Source organism: Cryptomeria japonica, chromosome 2 (genome assembly GCF_030272615.1).
Source record: "Cryptomeria japonica chromosome 2, Sugi_1.0, whole genome shotgun sequence".
Lineage (NCBI taxonomy): Eukaryota > Viridiplantae > Streptophyta > Pinopsida > Cupressales > Cupressaceae > Cryptomeria > Cryptomeria japonica.
Window position 1 is genome coordinate 481,927,013 of NC_081406.1, and position 17,423 is coordinate 481,944,435.

The following is a 17,423-nucleotide window of genomic DNA, read 5'->3' on the forward strand; positions in this document are numbered from 1 at the left end:
TATGGAAAAGATTCACGGAAGCAAAAATTCCGTGTCTTATGGTTTTGCTAAAAGTTGGAGTAACAACAGAGTCACTGTGTTCGGGGAGATTTGGCAAATCGATGAAAACATGGTTGTAGAGGTCACGGGTCTCTAGACGGAGGGGACTAAATTCTACAGGGATCTGAAGTATGCAGCTGAAGCTTTCAAAAACTTCTCGAAGTTGGAGGATGAGAAGGGCAAGCTTGTGAAGAAGGACAACATCTCCTACTACACTCCCTAGTAGGTAAAGCCTTTCTGGCAAAAAGTTATAAGGATTTTAATGGAGTATTTGACTGTGGATGGCAGATTTACAAAAATTTATAACTATCATTTTGCTATTCTAAACCATTTTCGTCATGGGGCTAAAATATCCCTGCCCTTCTATTTAGCATCCTCTCTAAATGAGAGCCTTGCAGACCATGCTAAAAAGCCTAACTCTTACCCTTTAGCCCACCAGGGGCTCACACTACTAATATATGAACATCTAAAGGATAAGGCTAGGGCAACCAAGGATGACCCTTTGATCATTAACGCTCATATCTCTAAGAGCTGCAAAGACTTTGACTTGAATGGGGATCGGCCCAACACCCCTACCCACAAAAAAAGGAAATTTGAAACAGAGCATGAGGAAAAGGAGGTGCATTATGATGAAGAAGAGGAAAAGGATAAGGACACTGATACTAAAATGGAGCAAAATAAGGATGAGAACTATGGTGAAGGGGAGGAAGGGGGTAATTCTGAAAACCCTCACTCTAACCCTAAGGGATCAGAAAGTGAGAATGCTACTCTGAATCCTAAGGAGTATGACAACCCTAACTCTGAGGAGACTAAACAGGGCAAGGACTCTGTGAACACCATCTTGGACACCGCCTGTAATTGCACTCTGGAATCCTTCAATTTCCAGAAATGGGTTGTCGAAAACATCACCAGTATGCAAGGTAAGCAAAGGGAGCTAGAAGATAAGATTAATAAGCTGATTAAGAATTCTAACTCTGGGAAACAGAATGAGGATACGGAAAACAGTGAAGTTGAGGAGGAAATGGAGATGGAGGACTGGTTGGAGAAAGATCTGATCAAAGGGGACCTAAAACATTTGGAGGATGTTATTAGAACTCTGAAAGAGTAGGTGGAGGAGGACAAAGACAACATCAACACCTAGATTGTCTGTAATGAGAAGGCTTTAAAAAGCCTCATGAACCACAACCTCCAGGTCCTTAAAGTTTCTTCCCAGAATATGAATGCTTTGGTAGATCATTTGGAAAAGAAAAATCAAGATAAGAACTTGGTAATTATAGAAGATGCTCCAACCTCCAGCCCCACCCACCAGAACCCTAGACGTGGAACTAGATAGACCACTATTGGGAAGGACACCAAAATGAAAGAGAGCCAGCTAGGACAGGAAAACAACGACCTGAGGGAAGTGGTCAAGGCGATGATGCTCTTGGTATAGAATGCTGAGGAAACTATGAAGAGTTTTTAATTAACTTGTAATGCTGGGCTTGGGGCCAATTTCTTGCTGGCCTCTTGTTGTCCCTTTCTCTGCTACTGGTTTTTTTGCTGGTCTTTTTCAGTTGTCTTGTTTTGTTTCCTTCTTGGATATCTTTCGAATGTAATCGGGTTTCGGGTCCCTTAAAACCTATTTTTACTTAATCAAAAACAATATAATAGAAAAACATGTCATGTAGGTAGATTTATTTTCTTTCATCATAAGGTAGATAAATTTTTATGGAATAGCTTTCAATTGTGATTCAAAGAAGCTCATTAAAATCATTTCATTCGATGCAAAACTCCTTAAAATGTGTAGTTTAATTTTTTTTTATTATAGTGATTATCAGTTGCTAAATTGGATTGAACATTTTAATTCCCTTCGTTTATAATAGAAATGATTTTTAAATGCCCATTTAAGACTAACTACAATCAAATTTCTAGCTTTACATTTCAATTGTGTCTTTCCAAACTGGAAAAATGCACTCTTTTACTAACATGACTTTTAAAATAATGATAAAGGGTAAGGAGACGACAATTGATATGTAGTTGGCATTATTTACTAGTTGGTGAAACTGCAGAAAAGTGAAGTTTTTAGATGATAATTTTAGTTTATTTACAATTTTAATAAAAAATATGGCATTTCTTGAGAGTGATGATGGGACAATAGTAAAGGAGGTTCATTAAAACCAACACACGCATAGAATCGCAAAAAAATGGATGAGTTAGAATACTTCAATTGTCTTGCAGACTTAAGGAGTAGACTCAACCATTAATCGAGAAAAATAGGTCAACCATCTTAGATAAGTTATTCCTTTAGTGTAATTAATTTATATTTAATTAAGGTAGTTGGAATCAACGATTGAAAACATTACTTTTAGAAACTAGTATATACCTATCTTTAGAAAAATATGTGTAAAACAACATTGAGAGCAGAAAACTCTATGTAAAACAAATATCATTATGAATGAATTATTTTAATTGCATTTTTCTTTATTTACATTTTTCTTTCTTTTGTTTTTTTATTTAAAGAGCTATTTTTAAAATTACTTATTATGTAATTTGATAAATAAAATAGCAAATAGTTATATGCTGAAATAAATAAAAATATAAATTAATAAGTAATATTTTTGAGTAATTATTATTTAGCTATAATAGTTGATCAAAAGAATAAAAATTAATTCACCATAGTGATACAATAATAGTGACAATGTGCAAAGGAAGCTCTAGTTTTTTGAACTTTAACAAAACCTGCGATTTGGGTGTCCCTAGGAGTGCGAAGGTGTAGCTATGTCCTGTCAAGGACTAAGGCGCCACCAGGAAGCACGTCATGGGCATTCTAGTCTCGGTAAAAGGTAAGAAACTACCAGACCCAAGAAAGGTGGAGTTCATGGGGTGGATGGAGCCGAGAGGAAGTGACTATGCTAAGATCTGGTTTAGCTTTGGACCAATATGATTCACAATGTGACCAATAACTTCAACAATATCCTACATAGATCAAAATTTTATATTCTCTTGCACGATTATTTCATAACCAGGTCCAATATGTTAAGGTAGCATTTAGAAGGAAAAATAAATGTCTTCACAACTCAAACTCTAACGCTAACTAGTTAAACACAAGTTATAAAATGCAATAACATATATTTTCGGCAAGCTAAAGAATTATACAGAGTGAGCTCTGCAACAAGGAAGAAAAAGCCTAAAAATTTCTCACCGAGGGATCCTATGGATGGAACAACGTTTGCATGTGGAAATTTGAAATTGGGAAATGGAGGGAACAACAAGGTTGGATCCTCTGGTTTTGAATCCACTGCAGCTCAAGGACAAGCAATGAATGATGAGGATGGGAGACAGGATGGGGACCCACGGCTATGGGACCCTCCTTCTGACCACAAACAGTTGAAAGATTCCCAAGAATCGAGCCCCGAAGTGGTGAAAGTTGACTCAGAAAATATCAAGGAGGGGCAAGTTTCCAAACCCTGGAGTAGTCTTTTTGCAAGGAAAGCATCTGGAAAACCGACTGGTAAATCATTTTTCCCCTTTGTGAAAGATATATCAGATAATAAAATGGGTCAACTTGCTATTGAGATTCCTGATTTAGTTATCGATCATAGCATCTCTTTAATGGCATTTCCTCTAGTGGGGAAGTTTGTTAGACCTCGACCTAATATTGAGGATGTTAGGTCTTTTATTAAGAGAAAATGGAGAATGAAAGGTTAGGTTGATGTCTCTGCCCTTCCTAGAGGCTTTTTTGTATTCTCATTCTCTTGTGGGGAAGATATGGAAGCTGCTTTAAGTGGTGGCCCCTGGATGTTTGGTAAATTTTCTTTATCTGTGAGAAAATGGTCTCCTAACATGGAACTCAATGACTCTTTCTTTGAAACTGCTCTAGTTTGGGTAAGGCTGCCAGGGTTGCCATTGGAATACTGGGTGGAGGATGTTTTCTTAGGAATCGCCAACTCCTTTAGGGAGCTTGTTGCGATAGATCCAATAATAGCAGCTCGCAAGAGATTGGTTTATACGCGTATCTGTGTCAACATTTCACAGAATATGGACCTTCCTATCACTATTGATATAAGCTCCAAACTTGGATTATGGGAACAGTCAATAGAGTTTGAATCACTCCCCTTTGTGTGCTTTTCTTGCAAAAAAGTTGGTCACTGGGCTAAGGCTTGTCCCAGCAACCCTAAAAAACCTGTGATATCAAATACCCACAAACAGGTCTGGAAAGAAAAGAATAATAACAAAGAAGGTAACAAGTTAGAAGGAAAAAGTGAAAGCTCTATCAATATATCAAAACCATCAGAAGGAGATAGAATTGACCTTCCTAAGAATCCCCCTATGAAGGAGAATAAAAAGAATGAAATCAGGGAGTTTGAGATCAAAATAGTCAATACCTTTGAGGCTCTACAGACACAGGAGAAGGAGAATGAAATCAATGAAGAGACAATTGAAGATGGTGAGATTGAGAATATCACTGACTCTGATCATGAGGTCTTTCAAGATTCTATATCAAAAAAAGATGAACAGTGCCTAGATGAATTTGAAGAACATGAAATTAAACTTGGAAGGAGCAACAAGTATGGATCACCTCAGGTAAATTTAAATGCGTTATTCCAAAATATTGGAGTTGATACACCTACATCATCCCAAAAAAGAGGAGAACTATGGAGTAATATGCAAGATGAGACTAGAGCGGAACAAGAAGAAAACATAACAAGAAATCAAAAGAAAATAAAAACTAAGAAGGTAGGAGGCCTTAATGGGGTGAAAACCAGAACCAGGTCCAAGGCTGATTTTGGTGCTTCAAGATCCCCACCAGGATGTAAAACTATGAAATGGCATAGGGACCAGGAGAGCAAGAAAAATATAGCTGATGGAAGGCAACGAACTATAAAGGAATCCTGCCCTCAGGCTTCCAAATGAAGGTAATATCTTGGAACATTAGAGGCCTAAATGGTCTCAATAAACAAGATATATTACGGAACCTCATTCGAGATCAAAATCCGAATATTATCCTAGTACAGGAAACCAAAATGAGTAAAGAGAAAGTGGAGAAATTAAACTTCTTTAAAATTGGAGGAGTTTGCGGCAGTAGCTCTAATGGAGCATCTGGAGGGGTTGCAATTTTCTGGAACAAGAAAACCATCTTTGGAGAAATGATTGATGTAGATGGCAATATTTTATCCCTGAAAGCTAAAAGCATCTTTGATGGAAAGGAATGTGTTATTACTAATATCTATGCCCCTAACTCCAAATCTGCTAGAAGCAAATTCTAGGATAAAATTCAGCAAAAAAGAAAATCTTTCCCTTTGAACAGCTAGGTTGTGATGGGAGATTTCAATACTCCTCTGCAAGACATTGATAAATATGGGGTATTCATGCTCAACCAGATAGTAGATCTGATTTGATGAACTTTATTAATATCAATGCTCTCATTGATATGGATCTCAATGGGGCATCCTACACATGGTCTAACCGAAGGGATGGTGAATATCTCATTCAGGTAAGACTTGATAGATCCCTTGTCACTAATGATTGGATTCTTTCCCATAGGTGCTCCCTTTCTATTATTAATAGAATTGGTTCAGACCATTATCCCATCTCTTTTGTTGCTGAGAATTTTAAGAATAATTAGAGCTTCCCTTTTTGGTTCGAAAAGATGTGGATTTCCCACCCTAATCTTGAAAAATCTATTGCTAACTGGTGGAATATTGATGTAAATGGAACTGCCATGTATAAAGTTGCCAAAAAACTTAAAAATATCAAATTCAACATTAAGATATGGAACAAGAAGGTCTTTGGTGATATTTTTGATTCTAAGAAAAAGGTAAAGGAGGAGTTGGATCAGATCCAAAATTCAATACAAAAAGATGGCTATAAAAAGTATTCCAAAGCCATGGAAGATGATGTTCTAGTAAAACTCCACAACATTATTTCTAGGGAAGAAATCTATTGGAGGCAGAGATCCAGGATGATCTGGCTGGAGGCTGGGGACAGAAACACTAAATTTTTCCACATGACATATTTAAAACATAAAGCAGCGAATAGAATTTCAAAACTTATTGTAGAGGACAAAACTCTTCTTAATAAGGAGGAAATCAGTGATGAAGCTATCAGGTTCTTCAATCAGCTCCTCACTAGTAACAAGGACATTGATCATACCCACCAACACAATTTGGTTAATATTATTCCTAAGATCATTAATCTTATTCAGAATAAGGCCCTATCTGCTATCCCGTCTGCTGGAGAAATTAAAAAAGCTGTCTTTTCATTTCAAGGGGATAAAGCCCCGGGTCCTGATGGTTTCCCTCTGTTTTTCTTTCAGGAATTCTGGCATATTGTGGGAGAAGACACGGTTAATGCGGGCAAAGATTTTTTTGGAGCTAGAAGAATCCTTAAGGAACTCAACTCCACGTTTATTGCCCTAATCCCTAAAGTTGCTAGGGCAGAATCTATGGGAAAATTTAGGCCAATAAGTCTATGTAACTCTTTCTATAAGATCATATCTAAAGTTTTGACCACTAGAATTTTGGCGGTTCTCCCCTTCATCATCTCTGAGGAGTAGAATGGTTTTGTTCCTGGCAGGCAGATTTTGGACTCTATCATTCTTGTACATGAGAACATGCATTCCCTCATTTCTGCTAAAAAAGAAGGCTTCTTGATAAAGTTGGATCTGGCCAAGGCTTATGATAGAGTGGAGTGGCATGTTCTTTTCAGAATCGTGGAGGCTTTTGGATTTGATGAAAAGATAACCAAAATTATCAGAGAGCTAATCACCACTCCTTTGTTCTCTATTCTGATTAATGGATCTCCTATAAAATTCTTTAAAACATCAAGGGGGCTCAGACAAGGAGATCCTATATCTCCTCTCCTCTTCACCATTTTGGTTGAGAGCATGAGCAGATTGATTCACAATTTGAAATTGGAGTAAAACCATCAAAGGTCTTCAACCTTCCTCTGCTAATGTTTTTTGCTCTCATCAACAGTTTATTGATGATACTATCCTAATGGGATATTCTTTTGTTAGGGAATCTGAGGCCTTCAAAACTTCTCTTAATTCCTATGCTTTGGCTACTGGTCAGCAAGTCAATTGGGACAAATTGGCTATATATTTCATGAACACTCCAGTCTTAAGACAATAGAAAATTGCTAAAATTATTGGTTGCAAGGTGGACATGCTCCCTTCCACCTATCTGGGTCTTCCCTTGGGTTTAACTCCCCCAAACTCCTTTTGGAATATGATCATTGATAAATTCAACCAAAAACTTGTTGGATGGAAAGGTTCTATTTTATCTTAGGCTAGGAAATTGCAGCTCCTTCAAGCTACTCTCCAAAACCTCCCTGTTTATGCCCTCAATTTATTTGGTATCCCGGCTAAATTTTCTGAAGTATTGGAAAGAATCTAGAAGAGATTTTTATGGTCAGGAGTTGAAGAAAAAAAGAGGATATCCTTGGTTGCTTGGGACAAAGTTTGTAGACCAAAGAACAAAGGAGGGTTGGGGATTAAAGCTCTAAAAACCTTTAACAAAGCTCTTATAGCTAAACAATTATGGAGAGCTTATGATACCAAGAAAGATTGGAATCAAATATGGTTTAATAAATATATTCAGAATCAGCCTATCCAAGGGGTCCTTGACTCTGAAGACATTCCTGTTGGATCCTTCATTTGGAATAGTATTATCAAATCCATAAAAGTGGCCAAAGCTGGAGCTAGATGGGTCCTTGGAAAAGGTGACAAAATAAGGTTTTGGGAGGACCCTTGGATGAAGAATGAAGCTCTTTATGATCAAGACAACAACCAAGTTATTGAGGAATGTAAAAGAAGGTTTGGGCTTATGGTGTGTGACTACTGGAAGGAGGACAAATGGGTGAGGCTTGATGTTATTCATTTTGGATTTTCCTTACTCCAGAAGGAGTTGCTGTCCTTTTCCCTTAACAAAGACTATGATGATGTTTTTCTCTAGAAAAGTAATCCTACATGTGAATTTATGGTTGCTTCAGCCTACAAAACACTTTTTCTCAGACCAGTAATCCCATTTGGAGTAAAGTTTGGAACATCATTCTGATCCCTAAAGTTAATATTTTCTTTTGGATTGCTTCTCACAATAGTATCCTTACTCTTGACAATTTGGTCAGAAGAGGTTTCAAATTCCCTAATAGATGTCAGCTATGCCAGAAATAGGAAGAATCAGTTGATCATCTCTTTTTTCACTGCTCCTTTACCTAGGAAATTTGGTGTAAAATGTGGGAGAAATGGAAACTTAGTTGGGTTATGAACAAGAGTATCAAGGATATTATCTGGCAATGGAATTTCCCCACTAAATGCGAGCTTATCAAGAACCTTTGGTCCTTGACCCTCCCCATGATTTGTTGGGGCATTTGGAAAGAAAGAAATAACAGAATATTTAGGGAAGATAAGTGTAACTCTCAGGTGGTTTTTGAAAAAATCTACAGGGCCATAAAAGAGAACATCAATATTCCTCACAAGAACAATAAGCAATGGTTTGTTACTGATATGAATGATATGGAAAAAGATATCCTCACTGAATAGAGCCTAATACATAAAGTCTGCAGATCTAACAATAAGAATAGGAGAGATAATATTGTTTGGTTCTTTCCTGATCATGATTGGATAAAAGTGAATTTTGATGGGGTGGCTAAGGGCAACCCTGGGAAGTCTGGTGGTGGAGGAGTTATCAGAAATTCTCAAGGAGTCTGCATTGTAGCTTTTGCTTCTCCTTTTGGGGTCCAAAATAATCATGTGGTTGAAGCTCTAGCCATGCTAAAATGCCTCCATCTTGCTTAGGGATTCAAATTCAAAAAAATATGGCTCGAAGGGAACTCCTTAAACATCATCCAAGCCCTCAAAGGTACAAGCTCTATTTCTTGGAATATTACTAACTTAGTTAAAAGTGCTAAATATTTGTTAAATAACTATGTTAGTGTTAGCATAACTCATACTCTAAGAGAAGGCAATAAGGTAGCGGATCTCTTAGCTAATGAAGGGTTCAATTTAGAGAATGATGTTAAATATATTGGAGAAACTCATTGTAAAAGGGAGGTTAAAGAGCAATTATATTTTGATCGTATCAATGGGTCCAGTTAATATCATGATTATATTTTGGGGAATGAATTCCAAAGACAAATTTTGGGGGCAGATTAAATGCCAGTTAATGAGTGCTTTTTGGCATCATTTCCATGATCATATGCGTGAGGAAGATTATAATCATAATTGCTAGGTTTGTGCGGCCATTAACATAAGTTTCAAAACAACAAAAGAGTCTTTGTTCAGTAACTCCAGAATTTACAACATTTGGGGTTTCATTTGCGGACTGTGAATTATAGCTACTAGTACTTCTACCTGGAGCTCAAAATGAATGGTAATTTAAACAGGAATGAGCCCCCAAGATGCAAAAATTGGAAGAGTGAATGAAAAGTCTGGAGAAGACTTCACATATATGGCTTTATTGACTATATGGAAAAGCTTCACGGAAGCAGAAATTCTGTTTCTCACAGTTTTGCCAGAGGCTAGAGTAACAACAGAGTTACTCTGTTCGGGGAGATATGGAAAATTGATGAGAACCTAGTCTCAGAGGTCACAAGTTTGTAGATGGAGGGCACCAAATTTTACAGAGATCAAAAGTATGCAGCTGAAGCGTTCAAAATCTTCTCAAAATCGGAGGTTGAGAAGGGCAAGCTTGTGAAGAAAGACAACATTTCCTATTACATTCCCCAGCAGGTAAAGCCCTTTTGGCAAAAAGTTTTAAGGGTTTTAATGGAGTATTTAACTGTTGACAGTAGATTTACAAAAATCTATAACTATCACTTTGCTATTTTGAATCACTTTTGTCATGGGACCAAAATATCCTTACCTTTTTATTTAGCGTCCTCTCTGAATGAGAGTCTTGTTGACCACGCTAAAAAGCCTAACTCCTACCCTATAGCCCATCGGGGGCTTATATTGCTCATTTATGAACATCTAAAGGACAAGGCTAGGGCAACCAAAGATGACCCTCTGATCATGAATGCACATATCTCTAAGAGTGGCCAAGATTTGGATTCGGATGAGGAACAACCTTACACATCTACCCACAAAAAAAGGAAAGCTGACATAGATAATGTGGATATGGAGGTGCACTGTGATGTGGAGGAGGAAAAGGGTAAGGATTTTGAAACTAATATGGAGTATGAAAAGGATGAGAACATTGGTGAAGAGGATGAAGGGGGTAACTCTGAAAACCCTCACTCTAACCCTATGGGCTCGGACAGCAGGAATGTTGCTCTGAATTCTAAGGAGGATGACAATTCTAACTCTATGGGCACTGAACAAGGTAGGGATTCTATGAACACCATCTTGAATACCACCCATAACTATGCTCTGGAGTCCTTCAACTTCCAGAAATGGGTTGTTGACAACATTACCAGCATGCAAAGTAAACAGAGGGAGTTGGAAAACAAGATTAATAAGTTGATTAAGGACTATGGGAAAAAGAATGATGAGATAGAAACCAATGAAGCTGAAGAGGAAATTGAGATGGAGGATTGGCTAGAAAAAGATTTGATCAAAGTGGATTTGAAACACCTGGAGGATGTTATAAGAACCTTGAAAGAATAGGCTGAAGAGGATAAAGACAACATCAACTCCAGGGTTGACCGTACAGAGAAGGCTCTAAAAAACTTCATGAACCATAGTCTCCAGGTCCTCAAAGTCTCATCACAGAACATGAATGCTTTGGTGGATCATCTAGAAAGGAAAAATTAGGAAAATAATATGGTTGTCATTGATGATATTCCAACTTCCAGCACCACCCACCAGACTCCCAGGCACAGAACAAGGCAGAACACTACTGGGATGGAGATCAATACGAAAGATAGCCAACTGAGAGAGGAAAACAATGACCTGAGGGAAGTGGCCAAGGCGATGATGCTCTTGGTTCAAAATGCTGAGGAATCTATTAAATTTTTCAAGTAACTTGTAATGCTGGGTTTGGAGCCAATTTCTTGTTGGCTTCTTGTTGTCTTTTTCTTAGCTACTGGTTTTTGTGCTGGTGTTTGCAGCTGTTTTGTTTCATCTCTTTAATGCTTATCTTTCAAATTGTAATAGGTTTTCAGGTCCCCTAAAACCTATTTTTTCTTAATCAAAAACATATATTTTCGACATAGAGGCAATGAAAATAGGATAAAAATTAAATGGAAAACAAGTTCACCATAAGATTACATCAACTATCTTTAAGCATTTTGCACAGTAAACAACAATGAGAAGGTAAAAAAAATTGAATTTTATTGATAAAAAAGGAGCTTTTCAATTGTTATACATGCTTGAAAATTAAGTCTTTAGTTATTACAATAAAATAAAAGAACTAGTTTTAGAGTACAATCTTGGTTTTGAATAGTGAAATTTAATGGAAAAAGAAGCATAAAGCTAAGTTTTATAATGCATAAAAACTTGCTATAGTAAATGAACATGTACTTAAGAAATAAAGACATGAAAAGACATGTGCTATATGAAATTTTCTTGGTCAAACTTCCTAGGTATCCAACTGAGCTGTCCTTATTTTTGAGTCTCCAAAAGTACTTGTAAGTGGTGGGAAAATGCACAAAAATATCTCACTTTGACCTTTTTACAGATAAGGCTCCTCCTTCGGCTCCTTGACACTCTCAAATTGTTCTAATTGAGCCAAAACTACCACCTATATCACCTCAACTTCTTGCAAAAATCACCAAACTTCCCTAGATACTTTCCACTTGTTGTACAACTAATTTTACTCTTTCGGTTGCTAAAACCTTCTCTCATGATTATATGGCATATGATTTAAAGGATTTTAAGGTTGAAAAACTCCTTGGGTCAGATAGAAAGTTATTATGCCATTTAAGGCCTTCCAAACTACTTCAAAACTTGTTAAAATATCTTGAAATTTTCCTTTGAATGACTTCATACCCATGGGAAATATTTTTAGATGTAAAAAGGAAATTTAAGAGACATAAACAACTTTTACTTACAATGAATTGAAGATCTTTAACTCTCTTTGTTGTAGCCATGTCCTTTTTTCATTGCACTTTTTATTTTTCAACTTTACCCCTTGCATCATATTCATTTCCTTATAACAAACCATATCACCTTCTTTAAAGCCTCTAATTTTCTATTATACCCTTGTATTTAGTCATAATATATCATCTAAATGATTGTTTGTTTGGATTTTTTAGTATGATGAGTTTACTTTTTCATTGTCCTATGACTACAATCATATCCTATGATAATTTTTTCTTCATTCTTTCTAACCTTTGTCTTAACTTGACAACAAGCATACATAAAGAGGAAACTATCATTATGATGATTTGAAAGAGCTATCATATGCATTCATGTATGTTATACAATGATTTATTTTATCATTATTCTTTGTAGGATTGTTACTGAGCTTTTTAACTCTTTGTGACAATAGTCCTCCTATTGCCATAGCTTGCACTGAATTATCATTCTTCATTTAATGTTGCCCTCATCTTGGAAGAGTGCATCATGAAATACCTATTCAATGTTTTTACCTTTATAACAACATGGAGTAAATCTTTTGTTGGGTGTCATAACCTTAGCATCATTAATAGTCTTCTTTCTTACGAAGATTAATCATTCTCCTAACTAGCATGCTATAGATTACAATATCCACATCATTACCCCACTAGAGTACCAATATTTTTTATAGCCTCTATCATTGTCATGAAATTTCATTAAATTATTCATTTCATAAAGTTATTGAATAACTTTGAGTATTCTTCTTTTTCTTGAATTGATAAAACTATTTCTATCTCATTGTCCCTTTGTAGTGAGACCATCATTGTGCTATATGACTAGAATATTATTTATACACCTTTCTGGTCATTATCTCCATTTTCTTCATACTCCATATGAGATTGTTGTGAAATTATTCCTTTTGTTGTTTCATTTGTGAACAACTTTAGAGCATTGTTTTCTCTATGCATTGGCTTTGCTTTTCACTATCTAGTTTTTTGTCCTCTTGAACCTAAGAGTCTTCATCATCATTGCCCCTTGAATGTGAAACTTAATAGACTATTTTTCTACGTTTGATTGGAGTTTGGTATCCAAACTAACTTCTTGATATAGTTCTAATGGTCCTAGAAAGCTCTTCCATGAGATTTTGTTGTTGAAGCTATTTTTCTCTGAATTTGAGACACCTATATGACAATACCCATTCCTTAAGTTTTGGTGGGAAATTATCCCTATGAAAAAAGTTTGATGATGCACATATTATTTTATAAATTACATGGTTCTACTTGTTCCCTCTTCAATGAGATTGGTCATATCACCAATCAAGTAAGTAATGAGGTTGATGATGAACAAGACATAAAATCAAATGAAGATCATCTCCTAGACATCTACTGCAAGTATATCTCCATATCCAATAGTACTTAAGGCTATTGTTCACCAATATATACAAGAAATGTAATAAATTGAAAAGATTTGTTTGGATTTTGGTCTAGATATCAGTCTGCTAACAAGTAATACAAACATCCTTTTCTATGAAACCTCCTCCTAGTTTTCATCAAAAATCCTAATAATTGTGTGGCAGGGTAGGCTTGATCATTTTTTTCTTAACTCTCATATTTCTTTGTTGGATTAATTTTGCAATAAGAATACATAAACTCGATTAGGGTTAGCAATACATTAATCATGCCAACTCATTTTTCTTTAACACTTAGATACACATCTGAGAAAAGGAGTTTCCCTTGTGACTCATCTTGGCTCTCATAGAAGGTTTGTAAGGCAAGAATGATTACACACAACACTATCCATTCAATGGTCATGACCGACCAATGTTTTAATAGAGTACAAGAAGGAAATGGAATAGAAAACCTGCATAAGATAATTCCACCTTGACATTGTTGTTGTAACCTTAGAAAACATGTAGTGACAAGCTATCATATCCATCTCAAACCCCTATACTTGCTTGCAACATCCCATATTTTTTCTCCTCAGTCTTAGAACATGCCCTTGTTAGATGCAATGACAGTCCCAAAGACACTGAGAGGGGGGGCGAATCAGTATCTAACTGGTTAATGGAATATTTGAACTTATTTATAACTTTGCAACCCAAATTAATGTATCGGTAAACAAGTAATAATGCAACAAAGAGAAATAATAGAGACAACATAAATGCACACCATAAGACAAGATATTTTGGTGAGGAAACCCGATAAAAGAAAAACCTTGGTGGAATTTGTGACCCACAATATTTACTCACTAGCCAATATGAATAAATATTACTTACAATAGGGGCCTGCACATGCAGGAAGGCCAACAACCTAGAGCTCACTGCTCAATGGAAGATTCTCACTAACTACAAAATGGATAATTAAATCCAAGACAATGTATTGCTCAAAATAGCATCTGCAATACTTGATTCAGTACCGGTTTAAGCTCTATCAAAAACCTTAACCAAAAATTTTCCAGTGAATGATATTCACTCACATAACCTATTTGGCTTATTACAAAATCTTTTCCCTATCTTCTACATAATACCATATATAATTGCCTCTCTATGCTATCTCAAAAATGACCTATAAGATCTCATACATATATGAGTCTTTACAATACATCATGTTGGATTACAAATAATTAATTACATTACAATATAATTCACATAAACTCATCTTATGTCAGCCTGGATGTCGGTATGCTTCGTTGCCGGTGTAAACTAGATGTCGATGAATGACCCTTGTTGTGCCTGCCGGTACCGGTGAATGATGTCTACGTTGCCGATGAAATTGTAGAATCCTATTACCGGTTGGTTGCTATCAATGACAACATCAACCATTCTCATGTGAGTGTAGAATTCCAAAAATCTCCCCCTTTGGCATTGATGGAAACACTCATGAGAAAAATCCAAAAACTGTTGTAAAAAAAAATGAAGTCCAAAACTGATCCCCCAAAAAGAGTGTGCTCCCCCTGAGCAAGTGATTTCTTCTGTGTATTTTCTTCCATACATTTTTCTCCATAATACTCCCCCTTTGACACCAATGACAAAGGATGTCAAAAAGAATCAAAGAATACAAAAAATCTACCTCATAGCTTGTAACTGGTTGTTTACAATTTGAAAGATATCTGTCAATATTAGATTCAAGCTTTGCATGAATTTATTACTGTCAGAGATAATGGTTTTTGTCTGCTGGATCATGTCGGTTAGATAATGCATCTGTTGCTCTGGTGATTGTTCTCCTTGAACTAATGCTTTAGATAGCTCAACCCATTGAGTTATAAGACTGTCCAATTTTGGACCAAGTTTGTTTTTCAGCTCTCAAGCCTTCATCTTTATCCTTTCTTTTTCCTGCTCCAATTTCTCTATCTTCTCCTAAAAAACTGCCATCTTTTGACAAGAACTGTGGTAAGTTCCGAAGAACCTATCATATTATCTTCTATGTTATCTATCTCCTTTTGTGTTTCCTTAATCTTCTCATCAATGTCTTTAGTCAGGTGGTAAGGCTTGCAAGCTTCCTTATACAATTCTTTGTATTCCAAAATTGTGGAATTAAGTACCGGTAATAAGGAATCAATATGCTTAGTATAGTCCTTGATAGTCTTCTCAAAGAGTTCACATTTTTCTTTATTTACCCTTTCCTTAATTATTTCTTCATTGATCTTATCTATAGTTAGAACATTTGAAGCAATAAATTTGGACAATGCATCCAATTTACTCAAAGAACCATCAATATGAACTAACTTACATGTCGGTGCAATCATTTTCAAAATAGGAAATGTATAATCAATGGCCTTGTATGCTAAGGCATTGCACTCTGTGATCCTCTTAATTGAATCCAAAAGAAAATTTGTTACATTTGTAGGTCTAAAATCTATAGTGGATGTGCTCAGTTCTGCAATAACTTTCTTTTCCACAAATACTTGACCAATTACCTTAACAATTTCTTCCTTGTTACCATCATTTGTTTCCTCTTTATTTACAGTTGTTGTCGGTTTCTCACTTTGTGTTATTACCTCTACTTCTACTATTTTCTCAATGTGTGTATGAGCCTCTGCATCTACTAGTTTCTCAGTGTCAGGCTTCTTACCTTCCATCGGTATTTCAATGTTCTGAGAGTCAACAGTGTTAACTGGTGACTCAGAGATCTAAATGTTTGTAGCATCAAATGTCTTAACCTTTGCAGTCTCTTTATCCATAACATATTAACATCCTATGTATCTACATTCATAGTAAAGATAATTTTAGAAAATGGATTAATATCATCATGTGTTATTTCTTCAGCCTCCTTATTTGGTTGACTATCTATATGTACCGGTGTTCTTGAATTTATTGGTGGGGTGTCTTGTGCCAGTGGAGAAAGGTTATCTATGACCTTTATAATAGGTACACTACCAATTTTTCTTTTACCTCTGTCCTTTTGATATACCTTTGCAAAATATTTATCCATTTTTTGTCTCCCCCTTCCCTCTTTCTTTTCTTTTTCTACAAAAAATATGTCCCATTTGTCTGCAGTTTCATCAGTTATCTCTTTCACTCTTCTTGCCATTAGGATGACCTACCTGTGACCACTCATAAAAAATGACCGATTGGCTTCAACAATTAGTTCATCAATCTCCTCCATGGAATTCATAGGATTAACAACTAACAATGCTTCAATCTTTAACTTTTTATCTAGTTCCATAACTGACATTCTTTTAGCCTCTAATCTTATGTATTAGGCAGATCACCTACAACCTCAATCAAAACTTTCTTGTAGATGTCAAGATGCAAAATGATGCTCTCCTATATTGTGTCCTTATCAAAATCCTTGAATGAATGATAAAGTTTATTTACATTGCAAATATTACCATCTTGAGTTATCTCATTTACCAGTTCCTCCGGTGTAAGGGTATCCAGTGCCTTAGGTTGTTTCTTCTTCGGAGTTAGCTTCTTCTTAGGCTCCCTTATAGCCTGGTGCTTCTTCCTTAATGTTCTTACTTTTTTAGGAGAAGGAGAAGGTACCGGTGAGGGTTTCCTCTTCCTTCTTTCAACTCTTTTGAACTCTGCTACCTTACCACTATCTGTATCAGAAGAAGTGACAACTGGTGAAACATGAGCTACCAGTTCCAATCCTTCTAGTTCACTAGCAGAAATACCACTCAAGTTCATCACATTTTCCTTAACTTCTTTAGCCATTTTGGATGCATCTCTGGTGAATTTTTCTCTTCATTTTCTCTTCTTTTGCATCGAAACAACACTCTCAATAGTCTCAGCACTGCCAAAAATTTCTTCAGAGGGTTCCCTAGGTGCATCAAGAAGTGTCTTAGCATAAGCCTCAAGAATATTCAGATCAAATTCATATCCCATCTCTGTTATCCAAATAGTTCTAGGAGTAACAACTTCCATCCATGTTTCATCTCTTTTGATTACAAAACAAATTTGCTT